This window comes from Caretta caretta, chromosome 8 (genome assembly GCF_965140235.1).
Source record: "Caretta caretta isolate rCarCar2 chromosome 8, rCarCar1.hap1, whole genome shotgun sequence".
In the NCBI taxonomy this organism is placed as follows: Eukaryota; Metazoa; Chordata; order Testudines; family Cheloniidae; genus Caretta; species Caretta caretta.
The window spans coordinates 94,656,293-94,683,138 of NC_134213.1; the positions used below are offsets into that span (position 1 = coordinate 94,656,293).

The window sequence follows — 26,846 nt, forward strand, 5'->3', positions numbered from 1 at the left end:
GTTGCCCTCCAGCCTTCTATTAGGGAAAAAAACCTTTTGTGCTGAAACCGGCTTTTAACCCAGCCAAAGAAATGTAGAAATATTTTTGTCAATAGCCTTAAATAGGCTCCCAAGCAAGGGTGAAATTGACATAAAATGTGCAGTACACTGAAAATGTAAAATACTATTTGCAGCAAATTTGGAGGCCTTTTTGTGTAAGCCTGTAGCTGAAATCTTGTGATATTATCCTCAAACAAAGTTGTGCTGTGCTGTACTAGCAGGTGAAGACCATAAATGGATGTTAGAGGTGGTAGAAATTTTTTAACCTTATTTTTTAATGAAAAATGACTCTTTTGAACAATACAAAAAATTCACAAATGATGTTTTGTATCATTCAGAAGTTTCCAATTTTTCCTTTTTTTTGTTTTTGTTTTTGTTTCAGTTCAATTGAAAATGGGGAAAATAATTTGCATTCATTTTGAAGTGAAAAAAATTCATTTTGATACGAGTCGAAATGAAATTTTTTCAGTTTTCATTTCCTGTTTTACTCTTCCATCCTTCTTGCAAAGCCACATCCAACATAGCATAGCGTGTCCTGAAAAGATTCAGATGTAATGATCAAATGCTCCCACAGAAAAGTGTATCGTGATTCCCGTTTTTCTTGGTAGTCTTAGCAAGTATTCCCACTATAATTTATTTTCATGAACTCATTTTCTCCTTAGAGATTTTAGTTTAACTCAAGTAATTTACGTCACAGTACTATCTCACCAAAACAAATTATCTTTTTATTTTTAATTACATATATGGTAGTAAAATAATACAAACAATAAAATGGATTGGTCAAACTGGACTGATTCTCCAACATTTGACTCAGTTGTTGCTGATCAGGTGGGAACACATTTTCCTGTAGCCCAGCTGATGTTTATTGTACGTTATTCCAGATGTTCTTACAATATGCTGTCCCCTGAACATCATAAATTTTGTTTTTGAAGACAAATCAGATAACAGTTTAAGTCTGAGAGGTAGCTGATCATATATACTCAGTCAGTTAAGCAGCTAGCCATCAATGGACATCTTTCATGTATAAGGCAGTTTCAAGTAGATGAGATCCGAGCACTTGTCTGACTAAAATACCCCAACTACACATGATTATACTTGTTCACATGCAGTGTTTATTTCTATCATAGCTACCCCATGATGGGGTTAGGGGCAGGAGACTATTAATTAAAAAAACCTTAAGTTTCTTGCTTACACTGATTTTTGGATCAATGGAAAGTTTCAAATTACTGTCCTTCAGACATAATTTCAGATGTTTAGAATGGTACTTAGTGTTTTCATAAAAAGCAAATTTGTCTACACTTCAGTGATATAAGGGAATGCTCAACAACTCTAAATACAGCCTTAATTTCACATTTGCTAAACCACAATGTAGTGTAGCATTATAGGTTTTGTTACAGATAAACTCTATGGGAGAGAGACTGATGGATTCTGGTTTGTCGATGGATTCTGAGTTGGAACCATTTATGAAAACCATATTTATAAAGCTATTGGCCATATCGCTTTTCTATACCTTTATTTCTACTTTGGTTCCTCAACTTTCAATCAGACAACTGTGAATCTGAAAAAAAGCCTTTTTATTATTGATAGAACAGGATTTAAGGACAGCTACTTGTTTTTCAAAATCCATTTTTAATATGGCTGTTAGAAGAAAGCATTGATGAGTACCTTTTAGAGTGAGAATTATGATTTCCCCCCCATGAGTCTGTAATATTGATCTGAAATTTTTTATACTGGCCATAATAATTCATTTGCTAAAGAAATTCTTTCTCATGGAGGATGATACGTAATTGCTGTCCATTTATTTTTATTTTACATTCTTTATCTAAAGTGATCAAAATTGTGATACATGTTAAATTGCCTGTTCATACAATACAGTTTGATGTCCATGAGAAATTTCAGTGTAGATTTTGTATGCCTCCTAGTAATAGTAATAAACGTTTCACCACTTCTGTAAGAGCTAGATATTTAATAGTAATAGCTAATTGCACATTCAGTCTGAAGATCTTGAAGCCCTTTATCAGTGCTGATGAATTAGGTGTCTCAACAATGTCTGTGGAGTAGCTAGGTACTATTGCTCCCATTTTACAGATGAAAAAATAGAGACGGAAGAGATACTTAGGTGCCTAACTTCTGACTCCTAAATATCTTTGAGGATCTTGGCTTAAGTGACTTTCCCAGGCTCACAGAGGAAGACTGGCAGAGCTAGGAGCAGACCCCAGATCTCCTGACTCTGGGCTCAATTCAGAATTTCCCTTTGGTCTCTTTGCACAACATCGGCTGAAACCACTGAATCAAAGGCACAACTTGGGCTGCCCTAACATGGTCATGCCAGCTTCCAAAATTGGAGAGGCTGCAAGGCTGCTCCAGCACAAATTGAGGCCTCTGAATCCTGTGTTTTAACATGCACACTGCTCCGTTTCCACAGTAGTTTTACAGTATACTGTTGGTAACATAAAATGTGTCTAGTTTTGTCATATTTCAAGCATAGTAGCTGAACTGTCCTATGTATAGTATTTCACCAGTTAGGTATCAAACCCCTGGGAATGTATTGTTCCCCATATACACTGTACTCTAAGACCTGCACTAAATTGTGTTGTGCAATGATTCTGATCAACAAATCACACTTTTTATTGCAATTGATCTTTGGTTTCCATTGACATGGGTAAAATGTGACTAAATAAAATATGACTGAGTAAATGTTAAATGTAGCAAAATCTTTGTTTTTTTTTAAATCCATATTTTCTTAAACTACAGCATTAATAAAAGCAAAAGTTCAGACATTAGCTGTAACTACATCATGTACAAATATAATTAAAGGTGTTGACCAATTCCTTATTTTTATGTGCAGCTTTATACAAATCTATTTTAAATCCTATGAAGCCCAGCTAGTAGAAATCATTACCCAGATTTTTTCAAAGCCACCCTTAGCTGAAGAACATTCATGCTATTTAAACGAAGAACAAATTGTTTCAGATCATGCTGGACTCTCTCAGATTTACTGAACACAAATTCAGCAACTGTTTAGAGAGGGGATTTTAATTTATGTGCTTATCCTATGCCAGATGTGTGTACTGACAGGTTGTGGAACAACAGATCCCACTGTCTCAGTGCAGCTCCCCAGTGAGTGCCATTTTTTTGGGTGGAGGGAACATTTTCTTGCTGCATAAAGCAACCTTGGCAGCAAAAGCTGCTCAACAACCTATTTATTAGTATCTCTACTCCTCATCTGTTGTTATATTAATTTAATGAATTGTTCACAGGTGCTTCAAATGAGGTTTAGATGATCACTGGGTGCTTTGTTACCAAAACAGCCCAAATTGAGAGGAGCAGATGCATTAGCAACAGTCCCCTAACAAAAGCACAAAGCTTGAATTAATGAAGGTCATCACTCACATTTGGCCTTGATGACCTTAGGAATAACCAGACTTGTCATTTGTCTATTTCAAGGGAGAGGATGCTTGTTTTCTCTTAACCTTGTTTCAGTTTTTAATTTTTTAAAACTTCTTTAATATATCACTTAAAGCCCTTGTACTCCTAAGCAATAAATTAATTGTATTCCATCCTTCTTACTTTTTACCAAAAGGAGACCTTTCCCATAAGATTATAGTTAAACTGTGCTGTAAGTCATGTTTGAATTATAATGTGCATTCAAGCACCAAGACAGGGAAAACAGTTAAACCAACACCATCAACTTGAAACATAGTCATTTTTTTTTAAGTTGGGGGCATTTCAGGTGCTGCTAATATTTGTGGTTTTACAATCCTGTATTTTTGTTAACGTTTTCCTGTTTGCCTTTTGCTCCAAGGAGGGCCCAAAAAAGCAAGAAGAGAAACCGCCTAGGATCTTGATCCTACAGCCACTTGTGAATGCTCTCAACTTTATGCACTGTGAACAGTCCCATTGAAGGTCGACACACAAGGTGCCAAGTTAAGCATGTGCATAAATCTTTGCAGGATTGGGGCCTATATAATAGCAGGATAGACTTGTGGTTAAGGCCCTGGACTAGGACTCAGGAGATCTAGGTTCTATTTCCAGCTACATAGGCTTCTTGTGTGACCTTGTCACTTAATCTCACTATCCCCTTGTTAGTATAATGGGGATAATAATATTTTCTTTTTCCAACCCTTTTCTCTCCTTGTACAGCGCTTAACGTAAAGAGGCCCTGATCTCAGTTGGGACCCACAGGTGCTACTTTAATACATATAATGAAGGAAATGGTGAAAGTGACTATACGTAAAGTACTTGTAAATGCACTAAGTAAATACACTGAAAAAGTGGAGTTTATTTTTTTCTTTAACCTCTTTCAGTGACATTAGTATAAGGTGAATGCATCTGATGAAGTGAGCTGTAGCTCACGAAAGCTTATGCTCAAATAAATTGGTTAGTCTCTAAGGTGCCACAAGTACTCCTTTTCTTTTTGCGAATACAGACTAACACGGCTGCTACTCTGAAACCTAGTACAAGGTGTTACTTGGCTCAATAGTAGATAAAAGTTTAAAATGGAAGTATGGTTTTTTTAAGTGGTTTTTCATTTAAACTCTATAGTTAGCACTTTCTATCTTAAACATACCTTCACTTTATGTCTGATACTATCACTAGATATTATTAGAACTTATATGTGCTTTATATGTTAGTCATTAACTAATTCATCCTCAGAACACGCTTTTGAGGTAAGGACCTGATCCTGCTTCTGTTGATGTCACTGCCTAAACTACCATTGACTTGTCATTGGCTCAGGATTGAGATCTAAGCAGGTAAAATTAATATGGGGTGATTGAAGGAGAGAAGTGAAGTGATAGGCCTCAAGCCACAGAGTGAGTCAGTGGCAGAGCTTTTGATTAGCATGAAGAATTCCTGCGTCCCTGACCTGTGCACATTCCATTGTTTCATGCTGTCTCCCAACAGCATGCAGAATCTTTATTTGCAGAAATAAAGAAACGATGTCATCTCCTATGGTTCGTTGCTAAGATTTTGTTCTCTTGAACTGTAAGCTCACGGGGAAGGGGGCAGTATATATGTTTGTGTAGTACCTAATACAATGGGGCCCTGATCCTAAGTGGGCCTTGCAGGAGCTACCATATTATAAAAATGAAGGGATAAAAATTTTGTGAACAAGAGAAGCTGGGACTATGGTACAAGGTGAAATGCTCTAAATACATACTGTCAATCATATTCATGTTAAATTGTGAAAAATATAAAATCTTATTCTATGTCTGAACTTGGGTATGGCTGAATCAACAAAGAAGTTGGCTGAATGCAACAGTTTATTTCCTTCATCATATTTTCTCTTAGGTTGGCAGTAGGAGAGACCAAGTTTAAGAAATTAAATTATAGTGCATGAGTGTTGGAATAGTGGTGAGGTGTTCATTCCATTGTTTGATCATCTACTTACGGCTCAGCAAACCTAGTGACTCATGTTCCCAGATTTCAAAAAGAGAGTCAGCCAGCACTTCACTGTGTTTTCTTTCACTACAAGTACAGAAGAGAGTAAAGTGGAGACAGAAAACCTTTCACATCTGTGGACAGGGCAGCCACACCTTTTGTGGCATGAGCTAGACACAGTGAATGGACCTTCCATCTAGAGAGGGCAGCTGGCGAATGCGCCTCTCTGCAAAGCATGGATTTAATCTGTCCTTGCTTGTACACCATTTTGGAAAGAGGGAAAGGTATAGGCACAAAGGCCAGGTTCACTTGGCTCCAAAGGGCTGCTGGGAGGTGGGGTCCCAGAGACCCTTGTGAGGGGGATGGATCTGCACAGACTTCCCAGAAGATCCACTGTTTTGTTGTTGTTGTTGTTTTTCAGCCAGACCCCACCACAATGTCCTCACTGATGGAACGATGTTCCTTGAATCCATGAATGCTAATACACAGTTAGAGGCGCGTATTTTCCCCATTGGTGGGTATTCCTGGGGAAGAGACATGAAGCTCACTGCCTAGCGTATGCTGTACTAGCGAGTGCATGAGGCTACTCTAGACTCCCAGAATAGATTTTTCTATGACTTATTGGGTTTTGGGTCCATAGCATGAAGCACAAAAATAATTGTAATCTCTACAGAATGCTACTTGGCATCTGTATCACATCTAATATGTCGTATTGTTCATGTGATGAAAAGGTCAGTGTTTTTGTCTCCTTCTGAAGCCCGGTGGTTGGTTTGAACAGTACGCACAGTGGTGTTTCATAAAAAGCATAAACGACGAGGAGTCCTTGTGGCACCTTAGAGACGAACAAATTTATTTGGTCATAAGCTTTTGTGGGCTAAAACCCACTTCATCAGATGAATGGAGTGATAAATACATGAACAGATGGGAGTTGCCTTACCAAGTGTGAGGTCAGTCTAATGCGACAATTCAATTAACAGTAAGATACCAAGGGAGGAAAAATAATTTTTGTAGTGGTAATGAGAGTGGCCCATTTCAAACAGTTGACAAGAAGGTGTGTGTAACAGTAGGGGGAAATTCGGTTTAGGGTTTGTAATGACCCAACCACTCCCAGTCTTTATTCAGGCCTAATTTGATGGTGTCCAGTTTGCAAATTAATTCCAGTTCTGCAGTTTCACGTTGGAGTTTGTTTTTGAAGTTTTTTTGTTGAAGAATTGCCACTTTTAGGTCTGTTATTGAGTGACCAGGGAGATTGAAGTGTTCTCCGACTGATTTTTGAATGTTATAATTCCTGATGTCAGATTTGTGTCCATTTATTCTTTTGCGTAGAGACTGTCCGGTTTGGCCAATGTACATGGCAGAGGGGCATTGCTGGCACATGATGGCGCATATCACATTGGTAAATGTGCAGGTAAAGTGGGTTCTAGCCCATGAAAGGTTATCCCCAAATAAATTTGTTAGTCTCTAAGGTGCCACAAGGACTCCCCGTCGCTTTTGCTGATACAGACTAACACGGCTACCACATAAAAAGTACACTGCACCTTAGTGCACTAGCTCAAAGCAAAAGCAGTTGCCAGTGTTGTATCAAAGAAGGATTCTCGGAATCTGGGTTCTGTATTCAGAAGGATCCAATTCCAACATTAAGTCAGAGGCAGAGCAGCAGCTAGTGGTGCCATGTAGCTTGTTATGAGAAAATCAAAGGGTTTGGAAGTGGGGGGAAGACATGAAGGTGTCAATAGCTTAGGAGGAGAGGAAAAGAGGAATAGTGTCCATGTGAACCCAAAGTTTAGGTGTCTCCTAGCCCCATTTACTGGTGTAAGCCTATTTAGGCCTCATTTCTGCAAATAATTATGCTCGTGCTTAATTTATGCACTGCAAGTAATCCCAGTGACTTCAATGGGGATTGTGCATAGTGCATAAAGTTAAGCATGTGTGTTAAGTCTCTGTAGGATTGGGACCTTACTTAGTAACCGGCTGCAGAGTTATGTTGAAAATTTATAGTACTCATTTACAAACGCTTTTGTTTCAGCAGACAATAACTATTCAGTGCTATTGATCATTTCTGATGTCTTAGCCAAGTTTGATTAAAAAAATTAAGATCCCATCCTTCACTAAGGACCATGTCTATGATGTGTTTGAACTCTAAAAAGGAAGACTTCTTTACATTATCAAACCAGAGAGAGACAGAATTACTATTTTTTTTAATAAAAGAAGGAATTTTTCCTTACTCTTATAACTCAAAACAATTCAGTGGCTTCTGTTCAAACTTACTTTTAGGCTGAGACTTACTTCAGCAGACAGGGAATTTATCTTTGAGACAGTTGTGAACAACTAAATAAAGAGGGGGATTTAGAATGGAATGGATGGCTTACCTTAACAATAGTTGGGATTTCTGTTCATTCTAAGTTAATAGCTTGGCTCCTTGTCACAATCTTTGGACACTGACACTGCCATTATTATCCATTTTCAATAGACTTTTCGTGTCCAGATTCTAATCTCAGGTGCACATTTGTCAGGGCCAGCTCTACAGTTTTTGCCGCCCCAAGCAGTGAAAAAAACTGCCACCGTGGACGGCAAAAGGGAGACGCTGCCGCCGAATTGCCGCCGGCGCGGAAACTCTGCCACCCCTTTCCAACTGCCGCCCCAAGCACCTGCTTGCAACGCTGCTGCCTGGAGCCGGCCCTGACGTTTGTAGCCGTGAGACTTTTGAGAGAGGTAATAATGCATGCTGTGCAGCCAAGATTAGACTCTGACCCCTAGGATTGGGCCTAGATGATCTGCTGTCGCTATTTATTTATTTACAGTCTCATCCTGATTTGGAAAAATACTGATTCAGCTTTAAAAATCTGAATTACTATTCGAAATGCAGGAGAAGAATTGATTAACTAGCAAACCTGCAAAACTGGCTGGTGGAAATATAGTGTGTAAAGGATATAGAATCTTAGAGGCACTTGATGATACTCACCTTAAGTAATCATTTTAAAAGGCTTAATTGTTAAAAATTTTAGAAAACAAGAATGCTCTCATGGGAGTGGATGTTGGGACTCAAGATCTGGGTTTAATTCCTGTTTCTGCCACACAATTCCTGCGTGAGCAAATCACTTTGGTACTTTTGAAAAGTTTACCCTAAGTAACCTAGAAACCTAAATTGGCACTTCTCAGCACTTCTGCAAGACAATAAATTAAAATACCAAGTGAGGATTTTTGCCATACATGTTAGATCATGTCTTAAACCAATGTTATAAGCTCTTTTGCGTGAAGGATTGTCTTTTGCTATATATCTTAACACCTTGCATAATGAATCCCCAATCTGATTGGCACTTCTAAATGCTATTATAAGATACAAATAATAATTATTTAAATGTAGGGTGTCTATGGTATTTGGAGTTTTATATTATTATTGTATTTATGAATTATATATGAACATGGCATTGTACAGAATAAATTACGACCCTGCCTGGAAAAAGATAACACTGTAAGGTAAGATTAAGAACAACATGAGGAGCTAGGATACAAGGAGGCAGAAATGAGAAGGATGAGGGCAAGGAAAATAAGAATGGATAGTAAGTTGGGACGCTATCACATTCTTTTTAATGCTATCATTTGAAAACTTTTTACAAATTGAGTTCATATTAATAGCAATCTTGGGTGTTAATAATAGCAATTTAGATTTATGTGGTGCTTTTATCCCAAATGAGACAAAATCTTTCTGAAAATTCTATGCAGTGCATTGAGGACAGTCACCCACCATTGTAATGATGCTTCCACTGAGATGCAGCAACCATTCTGTGACAGCACTCTCTACAGCCGTTTTAAGGTGGGAGAAATCAGGAATAATCTCTGTAGTGGAAACTATAGGGGGAAGGTTAGGTAGATGATGTGCTCACCCAGTCTAGAATTGGCCAAGACATTAAGGTTAAAACTCTAGGGTTACGAAAAATGCCATGGAATCTTTTTGTATGCCTATCAGAAGTAAGAGCAGATGCTTGGTCTTATTCAGAAGCTGGCACCTACAGCAACAGTGGTCCTAACACCATCCTGGGACATTTATTCAGGTCTAGTCTGAGGTTGGAGTGCCACCTACTGAATAACCAGTGCCACTTACTTCAGCACTTGGGTTTTCCTTGGAGGTCTCCCATCCGATTACTGACCAGATCCAACCATGTTAAGCTTTTGAGATGTGACAAGAACAGAGCCTGAGGTAGACTGGCCACTTCAATGTTTGTTTATGTCATTGACATGTTTAAAACTCTCTACCCAGTCTAAATATTGCAAGGAGAATATAAAAGGGGGAAAAAATTGAATATGGCCTAAGAACCAAAAAAGTATATTATTCGCTTACTAGTTACTGTCTGTGATTTGAATGATCATGGTTTTGACAGAACTGGTGTGCTGGATGTTACCCTAAATATGATATTTTTTTGTGACAATGATTTTTACTGCGGCATGACGGTCTTGTGCTGTCAAGATTGCAGAAGAGGTCACACCAAAAGAGGTCTCTTAGAACCTCCAGGATTTAAGTAGTTGATTGAAAAGCAAAAAGCAAGATATATTTATATTTCAGAGACTAGAAAATGTTTAGTGGATCTGAAATGCAAAGAATTTTGATTATATTTACTGGTTACCAAAGCAGATGATTGCTTAATAATAAGCTAGAGGAGTACAAAGTAAAGTTGTACAATTGTATAGATTGAGCAAGGAATAAAAAGAAATACTGCACAGCTTAGTTAACCAGGTTTGCTAACTGTCAGATGGGGCAAAGAACTGGCAAGACCTATAACTAATATGTTACATAGCAGCTTCAACACGAAAATTGTGTGAAGTAATGCTTCGTTATTATTCGATGCTTCTTCAGTCTTTGAAAAGCTTTTTAACAACTACATTATGTATGCATTCATGCAGATATCTGTGTAAGCAGATGGATGTACCTGAAAATACTGTAGGTGCTGTGTGCATTTCTTAAGTGGCCAGGATGTTCATATTGAAACTCTAGTGTACATTTTTCTCTTTAAAACATTGCCTGTTGTCTCCCTGGAGAGATGATTGTGTTTTGTTGAGGCTAGTAAGTAGTGTACTAGAGGCCAGACTTTGTCCATGAAATCTCCCATTGTTGTCAATAGAAGCCTTTTTTCTCATTGCAGTATTGGATACAATGTTAGTCTGAGGAACACTGGCCCAATTCTTATCCTCTGTAACTGTGCATAGATGGGACTCTCTGCGGATGGAAGTAAGGATTCTTCTGCCTCCACAGACCGCTCCTCAACGCTCTCCTTTGGACGCTGTGGAGGGTGCTGCGTGATTTTTGGTTTGTGATGAGGATGGATTTAGAGACCGAGTGGGTCAGCGGAAGGAATGGGCAGGCTGATGGTAGTGTGAGGGTTGGGGTAGGAAAACATACACACACGCGCGTGCTCTGCAGAGCTTAATCAGAAAGGAGAACGCAGCTCTCATCTGCATTGACTTTAGTGTGGATCACCCAGCAGGAGTTCTGGGGAGCTCACAGCAGCTAGGGAGAGCCCCCAGAAGCATGGCTGCAATGTCCCTTGTGCTCTGGGGGCCACAGCCAGTACAGAGGCATGGTGCTGGGGCAGAGCCACAGAGCCTCCACACGGATGGCCATGGCCTCCTGTGGGTCCTCCAGTGTTGAGGATTTAGGTCAGGAAATAGTCCCACTGGTTATTTGTGGGAGGTCAGAACTGACCTAGTGGAACGATAGGGAAGATACTCTCCTTGGGGATCCTCATGGAGATTTCCTCCCCCTGTGTGCTGTCCTGAGGGTTTCACTGTGGGAACGGATGATCTGGACCCTCTGCTTAGGGCCTGGAAGAAGAGCACAGCATGACTTGGTGAGTTATAGCAATAGTTATTACCCTTCCCTTTTCTGTTTGTTTACCTATGTTCTGTTTATTGTAAGTACTCCCCAAAATAATGCAGAACACGGGAAGTTCTGCAAATAAGAGAGTCAGTTATGTGCTCAGAGTATAAAATCTTGATCCAGTGACGTTTACTAGAAAGAGAGGATATTGAATGGATGGCTTCTTTCCTGTGTGGAACATCACAGCTAGCTGTGGATTGCCAACTATCGAAGATGAGCTTAAACATGGTAGCAAGAAGTGTTTATTACATGCCAGATCATCCTCAGGAGCATGTTCTCTGTTGGAGGCCGACAGTGAAGTTGCTCATCTTAAATCAGTTTGTAGTTAATTGGGAGTGAGTGGAAATGTGCCTTGCCAAAGAGGGTTTCAAATATGAAACCATTTGGATTTCTGAAGAAGCTGGTGTTTCGCAAGAAGAATTACAGGCTCTTTGATGGGCATGTGTGAAACAATGTGGTTTGTAATCCCTAGTGCTTTTACGAATTCCAGTGCTTGCAAAAACCCTCCTTGGCAAGGTGCACTTCAGTCCCCTGCCAGCTAGCTGGAAACTGATTTGAGACTGGCAACTTCAGACTGTAAAATGGAGCTGTCTAAGTAGATTTGTTTGCATCTGAGGAAACAGTCCTCACCATGTGTGTGTTTATTAATGTCTTTAAATGGTTAACGGAGGCTAACAGAAACTAGCATAGTCAATTATAAGGTCCTGTTTGCAAACCCTGGAGGAAAAATAGAATATCAATAGAAGCACATATTAGTAACACTTAGTGCCTGTGTAGCACTTTCTACTGAAGATTCACAAAGATTGAGTGAGCCTCATAATACCCCTGTGAGAGAGATGGGGAAACAGAGGCACAGAGTGGCTTACCCTAGGTCACACAGCTGGTTAACTGACAGAGCTGGGACTTCAATCAAGCCAACGACTGGCCTACCGCATGGCCTAACCGCAAGATCACACTGTCTTCACGGAGGTGAATTAAGGGACCAATGAACAGCTGTGACTGTGCAAATGATGTCATTCTATACATCATAGAAGAGGTGTGCAATAGCATCCTCTGGATCATACTGAGGATTCAAAAGAACTTAGGGTTTTAAAAGGAACTTACAGGTCTCAATTTCATTTTTAATACGAATCCAGTGGGTCCAACATGTGCCTGCATGCTTCCTTGATCTCCCGTCTGGTTTTCACCAGATAGCATTGGATGCTCAATGCTTGCCATCCGCCTCTTCTAGTCGTGTCGTTGCCAGAAGGCTACAGAGTTAGACTCATCATTTTACTAGGAAGAGCACCATGTTTTTTTTCTACAGAGACCCTCATCATTTGAGATTACAAGGATGCCACGTTAGTCCAGCACTGTACCCTTTTTGTAACCTGCAGACCAACATCTGTGAGCTTGTCTCATAAGGACCTTTCAGAGAATGCTCATGTCTGATAACATGAGTTCTATAGTGAAGTTTTAGTGAAACAAGAGAAGGTAGACAAGATTGAAATGAAAGATATAATTTCTTTCCAGTTGAGAAAAGCACTGGATACAGTACCACATCACTATTAATATAACTATTGAATGGCTGAGGAACTAATTAGGTGACTGAGGACAGACTGCAGTGGTAAAAGATAACGGATAAGAGGGGAAATGGCAAGTGAGCTACTATAGCTATGGATAATGGAGAAGATAGGGATTTTTTTTCCACTCAGTACCTAATTGACTTAGAGGAGCCTATTAAACTTAAGCCATCATCATGTGTGGAGCTACTCATGTACAGCTTCTCCAGAGTGATCAAGATGATCCTGCTGTGGGCTATAATATCAGCAAATATGGAAAGTGGTTCTTTGAGGAAGCTGAAGCCTGAGTTGGCCAAGGATATTCTATACATTGGTCTATTTTAGTAAGATCTTAACAGCAGAGATAACGGCTGATTCACTGTTCAAATATTTGAATGCCAGGTCTGAAATCATCCTTGAATCTGGTAAAATGTAATAAATGTGTCTGTCTCTCATTTTTAGAATCCTTTTGGATTCTTTGGAAGTGGCACTCAGAAATCCTTCTCAGACATTTCTGAGATTCTCTCTAATATTGCTCAGTATCTCTTTATTACTACCACAGCCCCAGATGTATCCAATAGTTTAATGAAAATGAGATATTTTCCTCCTGGAGGGGTATCTAATTTCCATTATTATTAATGGACATTCTTTGTGTGCAGTAAAAGTATCCCTGTGTTTTATTGCTTAGTGATTTAAAAGCTGACCATTTACACAGGCTGACGTTAGACTAGCTCCTAATTATAGTGGCATGGTAGCACCACTATAGTAAAGATTGCATCACAACTTCTGTTTCAAGATCGACCTTTTAAAGTCCTCTAAAATCGAGATGCTTAGTTGGATTCCTTTGAAATTTGGCGTGCCTCAGAAGGGTGCAGAGTAGGGTTAGTGACCCAAATTTGTGGTCATTTGAACTCCGAAGTTGTGGAGCTATAAGCCCCCCCTAGCAATTTTTCAAAAAGTTTCAAGGTAGGATAGGGTTTTGTTTGGTTGGTTTTTTGTTTTGTTTGCTCAGATATCGAACTATTGATGTGATGCAGGTCAAAACAGTCTCAATCTGTCAATTTTTACCCAAGGCACCCACTAAGTCTTTGGAAGACCCAAATTGTGAACATGTTCACATCTTCGCTTGCGTAGATGTGCAGTCTGGAAGGATTAGAGCGCACATGCACCGAAAAAGGGAAAACAAAATGGTGAGAGGGTTTCTATGCAGCAACTGTCTGCTTGCTTGAATAGTTTGAGGGAATATGCCAATGCCATTGCCTTGGTGAACATGCTGCCAGTGGTGTTTCTAGTCTGAACCTTTTGTACACCTGTGCAATAAAGACTTAATAACTCACGTTACTTAGTACAAGTTGTCTCTGTTACATTATAACGTGTTTTTATTCTATGGGAAGGTTTACTCTGAACACAGCAGAATAGTGAGCAGTTGGTGTCTGACCAACAGTGTTGTTATACTGGGTGGGGAAGAAACAGAGACAGAGGACTTTGTGGGTACTGGAGAGACAGGGAGAGGGGTTGTGACTGCCAAGAGGCCGGGCAGTGAGGGTGCGTGGTAGGAATGTCTTGGATTGGTTGTTTGAGAATATCTCTGTATTTGACTAGCCCTGAACACTATACTGGCCATTGGCACTAAAAGATTCAGGAGATTCCAGATCCTGGCATACACTCACACACTTAGCCAGCTCCCAAGAAAGAACACCACCGGTGCACAATTTAAGAACCACTTCACAGACTTTTACAAGGCCCTTATTCGTACTTACAGCTCAACCCACACTTACACTTAACCGTGATTAAAGCATTAGAGTCCTGTCATATTCCACCTCACTGCTGACAACATCTTTCATAATAAAAGCCCTGTGCCCTGCTACTGATATAACCTATGCATTTCTGCATTCAAATGGTGCATTCTGGATCCTTAAGGTACACATGCACCTCTTCCCTTTGCTCACACACATTGGAGGGGGCAAAACATACATCTCCCCATATCATCATCACAGCTGTCACCCAGCTGTAAGCAGTCCTCACAAATCCTCCTATCACAAACACACCTTTACCAGGCAGTTCCAACTGACTGCACCTCCAATGTATGTCAGTAATTCCCATTGGCTACTGCCAGCTTCAGGGGACCGGAGGGAAGGTGGTGTGGGCAATCTTTTTTGTTTGCTTGTTTTTTCTTTTTTGTTTTTTAATAGTTTTAGATGGAATCCTGTAGGTGAGAGTGGATGAGTTGTAAAAGAAGGTGAAGAGTCTGTATAGTTCAGCAACTGTGGGGTTGGCAGAGCAAAGATATGTACATTAACGGAGTGTATTGGGGCACTGCCGAAAGAGGGCAGAGTTAAGGGTACATGAACAACCTTAGTTATGTATTTCCTGGCTTTCAGGAGTTTGAGTTTTGCTCAGCTCAGTCTTCTGCAAGGGGATGACATACCACCAAGCAACCTTACCTCTGCAGCAAGTCTAAGGGCCTGTACAGATGGACAGAAAGTCAGCAGGGGTCTTGGGTTAAGTAAGAGAAAACCCTCTCTGGAGTTTTAGGTTTCTTAATACTTTTTTTATATATAACCAAAATATGCCCAAACTAGAAAGGTCTCTAGCTAATCCTTTGATGTAGCTAGGCTCTAAAAGAAACAAGTAGAGTAGTTGTTGGCTCTCCAGAGCTCCCCTTCCTGTCTTTCAGGCAAATGGTCCTCATTTGTTTCACTCTGAAAGGAAACCAGCTCCTTTCTTAGGCTCCATGCCTAAATAAGATCAGCTTCAGATGATTAATTTATGTGTGAGATGGAAGCTAAGTGTTTCTCAGGGAATCAGAAAACCTGATCCAGAACTCTCGCTGTGATTTAACTCCTTAATGCTGACATCTATAATGAGCTCCCTTAAAGAAACTGCAGACCTGTTGTAAGATGCATAACTGAACTTAAACCTAATGGAAGGCCAAATCCATTTGATTATTTAGAGACAAGTGGGTGGGTGTGAGTAGTACAGCCTTTGATTTTAGTGGTGTTTTGATTAGATTCTTTCATTATGAAACACAGGTTGAGTCTGATTTTTCCTAAAGAAACTGCTAAAGTCTATGTGACTCCCATCAAAAGTTACTTTTAGAAACAAATCATTTTTCATTTACTATGCATCTAGGTCCTGATCCTGCAAACACTCAGGCATGAAGTCATTGGGACTCCTTGTAGCAGTAAAGTCAAGCACATGTGTAAGTGTTTGCAGGATTGGGGCCGCGCTTTTAAAATCTGTGGGAAGGATACCTGAGAGAGTGTGGTGTGTGTGTATAGCTAATGACATAGAGCTGGATGTGAGAGAGATCCATTTTATTAGTCACCACAGAAAAGCTGCATTGATAAATTAACTAAAGTTGATTGGGAGAAGGATTGTGAGATGAGGAGTAAGAAGCAGTTGCCAGACTGATTAATAAACAACTGGTACCTTCCCATTATAAATATCACAGCCAAGATAATGCTGAGGAGAGGACATGGCGAAGAGAGCAAAACACAGTCTGCATTCTTGAAGATTCTGATAATTGTATAGTTCTAAAGAAAATAGTAAGTAGAATGACCAGTTTAGAGCTGGCTAGGAAACAGCGTTTGTCCACAAAAAAAATGTGTTTAAAAAAAAAATCCATCCCAAATCAGGATGCATGAAAAGACAAAATCAGAGGTTGTTTTTTTTTTTTTGCTGGATGACATTCCAAAATATTTTGTTTTTCAAACACTGATGCATTCCCTTACCTTGGGCTGCTGTCCTCCACTTCTGCTCGCAAAACAGGTAGCCAGCCTCCCCAGCTCTCCATCTGCTCTGCTGGCAAGCTGCCCAGCTCCCTTTGCTCACCTGGTGGGCTGCCCCAATTTCTGGGCTTCTAGGAATTCCCAGATCCTCATCTGCCCATGTGGTGAGTTTCTGGGCTTCCCTGCTCCCGCAGCTCCCTGGCTGGGGGCTGCCCACATCCCTCTCTGCCCAACTGGCAGGATGTCCCACACCTTGGACTGCCTGCCTCTAGTCCTAGGCTACCAGTATGCACTGCTTCCTGGGCTGCTGTACCTTGCGAGCTGCCAGTCTGTCTAGCTCCTCATGCTGCCAGGGTCTCATGGGCAGTGGACAAAGGGGGAGCCGGGGAGTCTGGCAGCCCATGAGGCAGACAGTCTGGGGAACTGAGCAACGCGGAAAGCAGGCAGGTTGGCTGGTGGCTCAGCCTACCCGCTTTGCATTAAAGGTTTCAATGGAATTGACACATTCCCATTAAATGGTTTTAGTTTTGTCTAATCAGCATTTTCTGACAAAACTTTTACATCTTTTTCGACTAGGAAATGTTTTTAATGAAATAAGTTATATCTACTCAAATTTACACAAGTTTTGAAAGAGCCACCTTTGACTTTAAAAATCGCCCTTGCATCAGAAAACTTTCCCATACCACACAGAACACCTACATGTATTAGAACTCTTGTATGAGAAAGAGGAATGGCTGCTCTATTTTCTCAGTTTGTGTACTATGTGCCTTTGACAGCTATTTGTGTAGCATCAATTTCAATGTTTTCCCTTGTTAAGTTAGTGTATCCCTTCACCCTCAGAGAGCCGCACTGATGTCTGGTCTATTACAGAAAAAGCCACACCCCGAGTGACCTAACTCGCAGTTTAGACAGCAGTAAGCTGACGGAAGAATTCTTCCATCGACCTAGCTAGTGCCTCTCAAGGAGGTGGATTAGGTATGCCAATGAGAGAACCCCATGTGTGTAGTGGAGTTTCTTGTTTTGGTCAGTTATTTGTTTTTAGTATACAAGTTCCTATGTGTTTTTAGAGAAGACAAGGTCAAAGAAATTGCCTCTTGCACTTGGAGCAGAAGATGATGAGGTTTGAGATGGTCCATTAGTTCATTCCACAGTTTTTGCCTGGACACTGCACAGATGAACTTTACTCTTAGTGTTGTGAGTTCCATTGTGCTGGGGAGGGAAGTTGTGACCACAGTTTTCATCTCAGAGCTTTAGGTGCTCTTTTAATACATGTCTATGCTGGAGCTGGAGGTGTAATTTCTAGCTCATGTAGACATACCTCAGACTAGTTCTGATTGAGTGCAGCCATGGTGGTATGAATTATGGGATAGGCTAGGTATGTACCATCAGTACATAGCTGAATGCAAAGCAAATGTACATTGGAAAACATAATCCCAACTATACATATAAAATGATGGGGTCTAAATTAGCTGTTACCACTCAAAGAGATCTTGGAGGCATTGTGGATAATTCTCTGAAAACATCCACTCAGTGTGCAGCAGCAGTCAAAAAAGCTAACAATGTTGGGAATCATTAGGAAAGGGATAGATAAGACAGAAAATATCATATTGCCTCTATATAAATCCATGGTACACCTACATCTTGAATACTGCATGCAGATCTGGTTGCCCCATCTCAAAAAAGATATGTTGGAACTGGAAAAGGTACAGAAAAGAGCAACAAAAATGATTACGGGTGTGGAACAGCATCCATATGAGGAGAGATTAATAAGACTGGGACTTTTCAGCTTGGAAAAGAGATGACTAAGGAGGGATATAACAGAGGTCTATAAAATCATGACTGGTGTGAGGAAAGTGAATATGGAAGTCAGGGGAATGTTGTGAAAGCCAAGAGTATAACAGGGTTCAAAAAAGAACTAGATAAGGTCATGGAGGTTAGGTCCATCAATGGCTATTAGCCACAATGGGCAGGGGTGCAAAGCCATGCTCTGAAATGTCCCTAGCCTCGGGCCCTTTAAATAGCCGCCAGAGCCCCACCATTGCTACCCCAGGACTCCGGCAGGCTCCAGGGACGATTTAAAGGACCCGGGGTGGTAGCGGCAACCGGAGCCCCGGACTCTTTAAATCGTCCCTGCAGACCTGCTGCCACTCCGGCAGCTATTTAAAGGGCCCGGGTCGGTAGCTGGGGCAGGAGCCCCGGGCCCTTTAAATCACCACCCAAGCCCCGCCACCGCTTCCCCAGGGCTCTGGCAGCAGGGCCCTGGAGGCAATTTAAAGGGCCCGGGGCTCCAGCCACTGCTGGGAGCCCCAGGCCCTTTAAATTGCCGCCTGGGGAAGCCAATCCGCTCCGGTACAGCGCACAGGCTCTTGCTTTCACCTCTGACTGAGACCTTTAGATTGATTTGAAATTCTGTGGGAAGTCAGGCAGAGAGCAGAAGACAGGCTGCTGCAGCATTCTGTGCTAGTTGGACTTCATTGGTGGTCTGCAGGAACACTGGATCATGAGGATTGGGACTATTGTTTATTTCCCATGTTGTTTGAATGAGTATTTAGCGCAGCAGCAGGGAAGAGGAAAGCATTTCTAAAAATAGCCCATAGCTTACCCATGGAGTCTACGGACTCCCTTAAAGCTGCAAGGAGCCTTATGTTAAAAATGACCTGCAAAATAAAAAAAAAATAGATTTCTCCCCATTTTTCCTTCCTTATGCTACATTAAACATATTAAACAGGCCTGAAATGGTATCCTCATATCCCCTTTCAAAAAGAAAACTGGAGTGGGGGGCAGGGAAGAATTGTGGTTCTACTTATTTTTTACTTTAGAAATTCTGGTGTTGTCTGCCCCGGAAGTAGTGCTGGTCAAAATCAGAATTTCTGTCCCTCAGGCTGAAATACAGGAATTTCCTGTTTTTTCATCCTGAATCAGAGTGAAAAGTTGAAAAATCAAAATTTTTCATAGAACAGAAATTTCTTAAGTTAGGTTTGGACGTGTCAAAACGTTTTGCTTTGACGTTTTCAGTGCATCGTTTCAGGTTCATGCTGGGAGATGTAGTCCTGCTTGAAAGCCTACCCGGTAGAAGAGAATGAGAGGAATGAGGCACCTGAACTGCACCTCCCATGAGTTACATCATCAGCTCAGGTGGACGTATATTAATGTTGAACTGACCTGAAACGAAACATTTCAACTTGATTTGACAAACCAGAACGTTTTGATTTGGCTAACCTTGATGGCATATTGACCGGAAATTGAAAATTTTGTGGAAAAATCAATTTTCTCATGGAAAATTGGGATTTTGTGGAAACTTCAGCTTCTATTGAAAAAGACCTTTAGAAAGAGAATCCCAAACAGCTCTACAATGACTGGAGAACTAGTGAAATTGTGGCATCATAAGATCAGAGTGTGAAAACTAAGCATTTTAGAGGGGAAGAGATTTTTAGTGAGACTGTTTACAACTCTGTATTTTTTAACACTTTCATAACTTCAGTGACTTTTTAACATTCTGGATAAAAGATGATTTTGTTAAAGATTCTACAGCCTTAAACCCTTCAGTTAAAGTGTTAGGGTCTCATCTTGCACCATTAAAATTGGTAAGAGTTTTATTTATAGTAAACATGCTCTAAAACCTCAAGAAGCCCTCTAGCAAAATCCGGGAATATGAGATTTGACATTCCTGCTACTTCTAATGTTTAAGAAAAATAGACAGATTTTTTTCTCTTTTTGGAAAGTAAAGGAGAGGGCAGGGAGCCTTTGAGACCTTTTTGTGTATCACAAAGAAACAAAAAAGAGCACAAGTCTAATTAAAAAAAAAATCATTGCCAGTCACCTGTAAGTGACAAGAACATTCCATTATCTGCCAGATAAGAGTGTGTGTTCAGTGCCTTTGGCTTTACCTTGGATCCATCACTCTCTCTACCAGTCCTTACGAGAGAAAAAAGTGCTATGATGGATCCTTACCTCTTTGTTTTAAACTTAACAGAACATTGAGGAGGAAGTCCTGCTTGCCTTTCGGTAACTCTATTGATCATTAAGTGCTATAAGAGAAAAAGAGTACTACACAGAGGACCTGGACCTTACCTATGACAACTGTTCAGCACATCAAAAGTCTGTTTACAGTATCACTTCATTAGTTTCATATCTTCATATTATGCAATTATAATAGCGTTGTCTAGGTTAGGCATTCCTGGTTAGGGTCTCTCAATTCCTCTAACTGGGCACACTCTGCTATGGAATAACCTCTCCTTTGGCCTGTATTGGATAGATTGTTGTGGGTTTATCTATTAATCTTTTTTTTTTAGGGGTAACTCTGTGATGGTATAAAATGTGATTAGAATATAGAATGGAGGAATGTTGAATTTACTTAAGGTTCCTAGAAAAAGATTAACAAGCACTTTCAGACTCCCTCAAACTGAATTAATTAGGTTTTTGTATCTCATGTCTTTGTCACATTGTTCACTTGGAAAAAAATCTGTGACCATTAAAATGGTCTCAGTCGGGTACCTGTGATACAACGTTATAAACTAAAAATATTTTACATTAAAACAAAACAGGTTGCTTATGGTAACTTTTGCATATTGCAGGAGTACAATGAAGAATTGCAGTTCAAATTACTTTTTGGTTTGTTCTATTTTCTTAGTTTTTAAAGTAGACAATTGCAAAGTATAATTACAGCAAGTTCATTTGCATTCATATTACAATCTGGTGAGCAATTACATTCTTTTATATTTAAAAACATATTGTAAGGAAGTGTGACTTGCATCCATATATTTCAGCAACAAGAATAGAATTAACTACTTTTATCCAAAGTGGTGTTACTATTGTTACTGAGGCCTGGTCTATGCTACGTGGTTAGGTCGATGTAAGCTGCCTTGCATCGACCTAGCTGTGAAAGTGTCTTCACTTTTTTTGGGTTCTCTCTGATGTAAGTGCCTCTCTATACCGATTTAGTAACACCACCTCCCGAGTGGCGTAGAGTCACAGTTGATGTAATGAGATTGACACTGTGTCAGTGTAGACACTGTGTTGCTTACGTTGCCCGTTACTGGCTTTCAAGAGCCCTCCAACAATACAATCAATACAAGTGTTTCTGGTGAGGATGTGCATCACCGACACAAGAAGCCAAGTGTGAACACACAGAAGCAATTTAATAACTGCGGTGGCTGTATGCCAATGTAAAGTAGGTTTCAGAGTAACAGCCGTGTTAGTCTGTATTCGCAAAAAGAAAAGGAGTACTTGTAGCACCTTAGAGACTAACCAATTTATTTGAGCATGCTGTAGCTCACGAAAGCTCATGCTCAAATAAATTGGTTAGTCTCTAAGGTGCTACAAGTACTCCTTTTCTTAATGTAAAGTAGGTTGACATAATTTTGTAATGTAAACATGATGGCCTCAACATCTAGCATCCTTCCCGTACATAAAAGACTTGTGACAGGCTGGCTACATGGCAGATACAACTTCCTGATCAGTGTGTAAGGGCAAGCTTCATGTGGGGCATCTTGTTCACTATTGCATTGACTAATCTGAAGCATGCATTTTGAGGACTCTAGAATCCACAACTGATTTCTTATATTTTCATACCTTTTATGAAAAACAATCATAGTCAAATACAAACGGTGCAATACATAGTCCTAAGAAGTTACTTGAAATGTGACTTTTAGTTGCTGTCTTTGGACTGTTTATGCATTCCTTATTGAGGTGAAGTCCTCACTGAAGGGAAGACTTATTGCTACTAGATACCGTCACAGACAAAGGTCTGCAGGTGTATGCTCCCTGAGGCTCCATTGATAATCCCATCTGTAGTTTCTCAAGTGAATGGAACTGTGGAAAGTAGTTTTGTGGTAAAAGTAGATGGTGAGAATACAAGTTTTTAAATGGAAAGTCTGACAACTGGGATATGGCTTTTGAAAAGTATTGTAATTTATCAAATACATTACAAGGGTTACTGTACTATTATAACAGTCATTTAAAATATAACAGACTGGATACTACTGTGATGGGTGCTATAGAAATATATGCTATGTATATTATATATATAAAATATAATTCAAGAGTTTTGAAATAGTGGGTTTCACATATTTTAATGTATTTACGGTATTTACTTCTTGCACTCTGCCTATCTAAATTCCTCCTGCAGTTTCATTTGTGTATGGTATTCTTCAAATCTTCTCTTGAACTCCTAGACGGGAACTCCCTTGCCCTTTTTAACAGTTGTCATATTTGCCTCAGAAAAGACTGTATTTCACTAGTGGGAGAAGTATATATGTTTTCCCTTTGTGTATTTTTGATTATGAGTTTGCTAATTTGGTGGTGTGCAGTTGGATCTTTTAAGATGAAAGGGGCTATAAAGGTAAGATATTGTTTATAATTTTGAATCTGATTAGTTATTCTGTTCGGGGAATTTCCCCATTGACTTCAATGGGAGAAAGATCCAAACCTTTGTGACTTAGAATTGTTTTTCCTTTTGCAATTTACCTGGTTAGCTGTGGTAGATCTCCTTTTTTGCCTTGATTGGAGATAAACCTGGTAAATTATCGGGAAGAGGAACTAACCTCCGGAATGTACTTCTCCTCTGTATGTAAATCTTTTTCAGGAAGTGCATGACACCTCTGTTTTGTATGGGTCTACGTTTGTACAGAAGCTGTTATCACAGAATAAGTTTAATGGGTCGTGAATTGTGTGTTGAAAGGAGTGTCTCCCTCTGACTTGATCTGCTTGCAATAGACCTATGGGCTCGGCAGCAAGTGCATTAGGCTAAATATGCTTACCCATTGACTCTGAAGGTAACAGCCCTTAATGCCTCATTAAATTTTCATGGGTGACTGAGAGAAGCCAGGAGGGAAAAACCACCCCATTAGCAGTAGCTATTACGGGGTCTTCTGAAGAGCAGGCCCTGTGTGGCGGCAGCAACACCACGCAGCTTTCCAAGAAACTTGTTTCTTGTCGGATGTTTGCCAGGGCGAGGCCCAACATTGGCTGTTTGGTTCAGATTTCGCCTCCCCCCGAAAGGAGGGGGGAGAGATGGCTGCCGCATTGGGAAGAAGCGTGCAAAAGGCTCTCCCTTGTTGTTGAATGCCTAGGGCCCCTAAGGGGCGTGGGGGGAGCATCCTGCACTGGCCCAGGGCTGGCCTAGCTGCCCTGCTCGGGCTCTTGCATCGCTCAGCCCTGTTGTGGCCGTGGCGGCCCTTCGAAGCCTTGCACGGACAAGAGACAGCTGGCGGCCACCGCCTTGGCCCCGGCACCGCCCTGCACCCTCGCCGGGGTGGGAGCGCCTGGGACGCGGGTGGCACCCGGCAGCTGCCTGTTTAGTGAGGCAAGACGAGAGGCGGCTGTGGGTGGGAGCTGCAGAACTTGTGGGGTAGGGCCCAGCGCGGCTGGGCAGGAGGAGGGGGCGGGCTGTGCGAGGGGCTGGAGGGAGATGCCCGCGCTGCTTCGCCGCCTGCCCTGCCCCGCGTTGGGGGCCAGGCCCTGCAGCGTGGCCCCGGGCTGGTGCCTTACCCGCTGTGCACCGGCCCGGGGGGGGGCACGGGAGAGCACAACAGCCGGGGGGGGGGGAAAGACAGTTTGGGAGCAGCGATGCTTCCCTCCGCAGCGCGGAGCCTGAGAACCGCTTTGCGCACCCCCCACCCCCCCGCAGGACACCCCCCCCCCCTCGGGAGAGGAGGCGGCGGCGACCCTGGATCATCTCCTCCCCCAGCCCCCGTCTCCCGCCTCTGGGCTGGGCTGCGCGCGGACGGGGGTCGGCGGGGGCAGGCTCCCGGGGAAGCGGCTCCCCCGGGGTGGCCGAGCCACGTGCGCGGTGGGGCGCAGCGGGACGCCGAGGTTTGCCGCGGCAGGTTAGTGCTGCGAGTCTCTCTCTGCCCCCAAGCAAACGGGGGGTGGGTGTTGGGGACGGGGGGAGGGGAGGGCATGGGGGAGACGCTTGTGCGCGCCGTCCGGGTGTGTTCCCAGAGAAGTGCACAGCGGGGCGGGGGCTTCTCCTGGCTGGCGCCGAATAGCAAGAGCAACGAGAAGTGCAGCCTCCCCTCCGCGGGAATAACAGCTCCGGGCTCTCCCTGTCTGTTGCAGTGGTCTCTCCGTCTGGGGACGGGGGCGGGGGCGGGACTTTGGGAGCGGGATGGACGGGGGGGGGGGGGGGGGGGAGGGGGAGAGAGAGAGAAGGGGTTGCCCGGATATTGCCATGCTGGAGTTGGGTGGCAGCTGCCACGTGCAGTTGTGATGGAGAGAGGGGGCAAGGAGGGGGTGCCTTCTGGTTGCTCCCCGGAAGAGTTGGCTGGTTGCCCCCGTGGAAGGAGGGCGGGCGGCCCCAGGCACTGCCTCCTTGGTGAGTGGGGAGGTCAGGTCGCCTCTGCGTGTGGAAGGGATGGGATGTGGGGCAGAGGGCACCCTATTGCTGCGGGGGGGGGCAGGTGGGGTGGACAGGAGTGCCTTTCTAGCGCCCCCCCCCCATTACAGGACAACTAGCATTTCTTGCTTCTCCAGCCTTTGGCAGCAGTTTTTACCCATCATTTGCACGCTGCAAAGCCCCCTTTGCTCCCCTCCCCCCTTTCCCCCGCCCGCACCAGAACAAGCGGCATTTTCTGTCCCAGCTTTTAAGCGATCCCTGGAAACCCCCAAGGTGCTGTATGAAATCTCGTGTCCCAGAGGTGCCCGGCCCCAACCAAACCCGCAGCAACGCCAGCCTCACCCCGGAGTCCAAGCAGAGAGGAAAGCCAACAACCAACGTGACCTGGAGGAGTGATTTTTTTTTGAGGATCCCCGGGCTCCTGACGAAGCGCTGCGGACGCTGGGGGGGGAGCTGCGTGTGTGACCGAGCAGTCACCCCCCTGGTTCAATGAGATCGCCACGCACGGCCCTGTTATTGTGACAGCCCCGCACCAAGACGCCGCTTGTCTTGCGTTCGCTGTTGCGCACCGTTGTGTTGCCAGCGTTTGGGGCTTCCCGGGGGCTGTTGGTGAGGGAATTGCCCAGCCCATATCCCGAGCTTTGTTTCTGGTTTTGAAACGCGCTTTTGCAAGCAACCCCACTGCCCCTCCCCCCAGATGAACCCTCCTAAAAGTACAAATTGAAATGAGCCGCCTTGTTCGTGTCTGTGCTCCGGTTCCTTGGGGCTTGCAGCCCGTGTATACACTGATGCCTGGTCGGAGATGATCTTACACCTGCAATCTGTCTTTTTGATAATGCGCCTCCTGAATGAATTGCTGCTGTCCACAGTATTTTTAAATAAGGAGCGTGTTAGCTGAGGGCGCATTTTAAAAGCACTCCGCTGTGTGTGTATTTTTTTTTTTCTGGGAAGATGTATTGTGAGTTGAAAACCAACCGCAAACGGGATTGTCTGATGGAAATTTATTGTGGAAATATTTAGAACCTAAGGGAGGAGTGGAAATGCCCACTTCACTGAGTTGCTTAAATATCGATGGTTCTGCGTAATAGGGCTATCCCCGGTAGCCTGGGTCCCCTGGCAGTCCATAACATTATGGTTGAAACTAAGCCCCCTGATTTAAAGCTCCTCCTCTCCTAAAGGCCTGATTCTGCAATTGGCCTGTATACCTGCATAAAGGTTACTCAGGAGTAAGGGGTCAAAATGTTCATGTTGAAAGTTTGCACACTTTCTGAGAGCTCTCTGCTAATGCATAACATAGCAAGCATCCCCTATTCTCATTATTAGTGTCCTTTTTTAAATTACAGACAAGATGAGAGATTCCAAATTCCTTGCAGTTCCAACAATGCACAGTCAAGGAGCTGAATTTAAAAAAAAAAAAAAAGTGAAAATTGGCTTTAATACAGAGGTTCCTTAAATGGAATTGGATAAAATGTTTCATAGTAAGACCTAATAAGAACTGTGGGAAGAAGTCCATTTGGATTAACCAGAGAGGTTTTAATGTATGCTCTTAAGTGAATTAGTGTTCAGAATACTGTGATCTCAAGCTCTTAACTACAGTAGGGTGTTCCTATTGGCTTGATTCACGTTTGGAATGCATTAGGTCGTGAAAGAAATCGCAGTTTGGATGTTTGGGAAAAATCTCAGGGAGATTCACTGGAACATTTTGGAGTGTGTTCAGTCTTTGGGGCAGGAGTAATTGTTTTTTGATCTGTTTGTAGACCACCTAGCACAATGGAGTCCTGATCCAAGACTGGAGCCCCTAAGCGCCCCCACAATATAAATAATAATAATAAAATTATGGGAGGGGGTAGGGCAGAGCAGTCATCTGAACAAGAATGTTTTGTTCTATTGTTTTTTATTAATCCTGGCACTTGTAGATCACTGGTAAGCGTTTGTTTCATTGTAAA

At 42.3% G+C, this 26,846-nt stretch overlaps 1 protein-coding gene across 10 annotated transcripts in view; it reads left to right on the top strand.

Annotated features, from left to right (window-relative positions):
• DAB1 (DAB adaptor protein 1) overlaps positions 1–26,846 on the top strand; it is a 697,001-nt gene that overhangs the window by 400,308 nt on the left and 269,847 nt on the right. For 2 of the 10 annotated variants that reach the window (XM_075131807.1, XM_075131814.1), the window contains exon 1: positions 24,243–24,391. The exons of 5 other annotated variants lie outside the window; for them this stretch is intronic. The gene's annotated coding sequence lies outside the window, so the exon portion shown is untranslated. Of the gene's footprint in view, positions 1–22,819; positions 22,906–24,242; positions 24,392–24,736; positions 24,880–26,846 lie in introns of those variants that run through there. 3 more of the 10 variants (XM_075131806.1, XM_075131812.1, XM_075131810.1) reach the window with 2 other exon arrangements.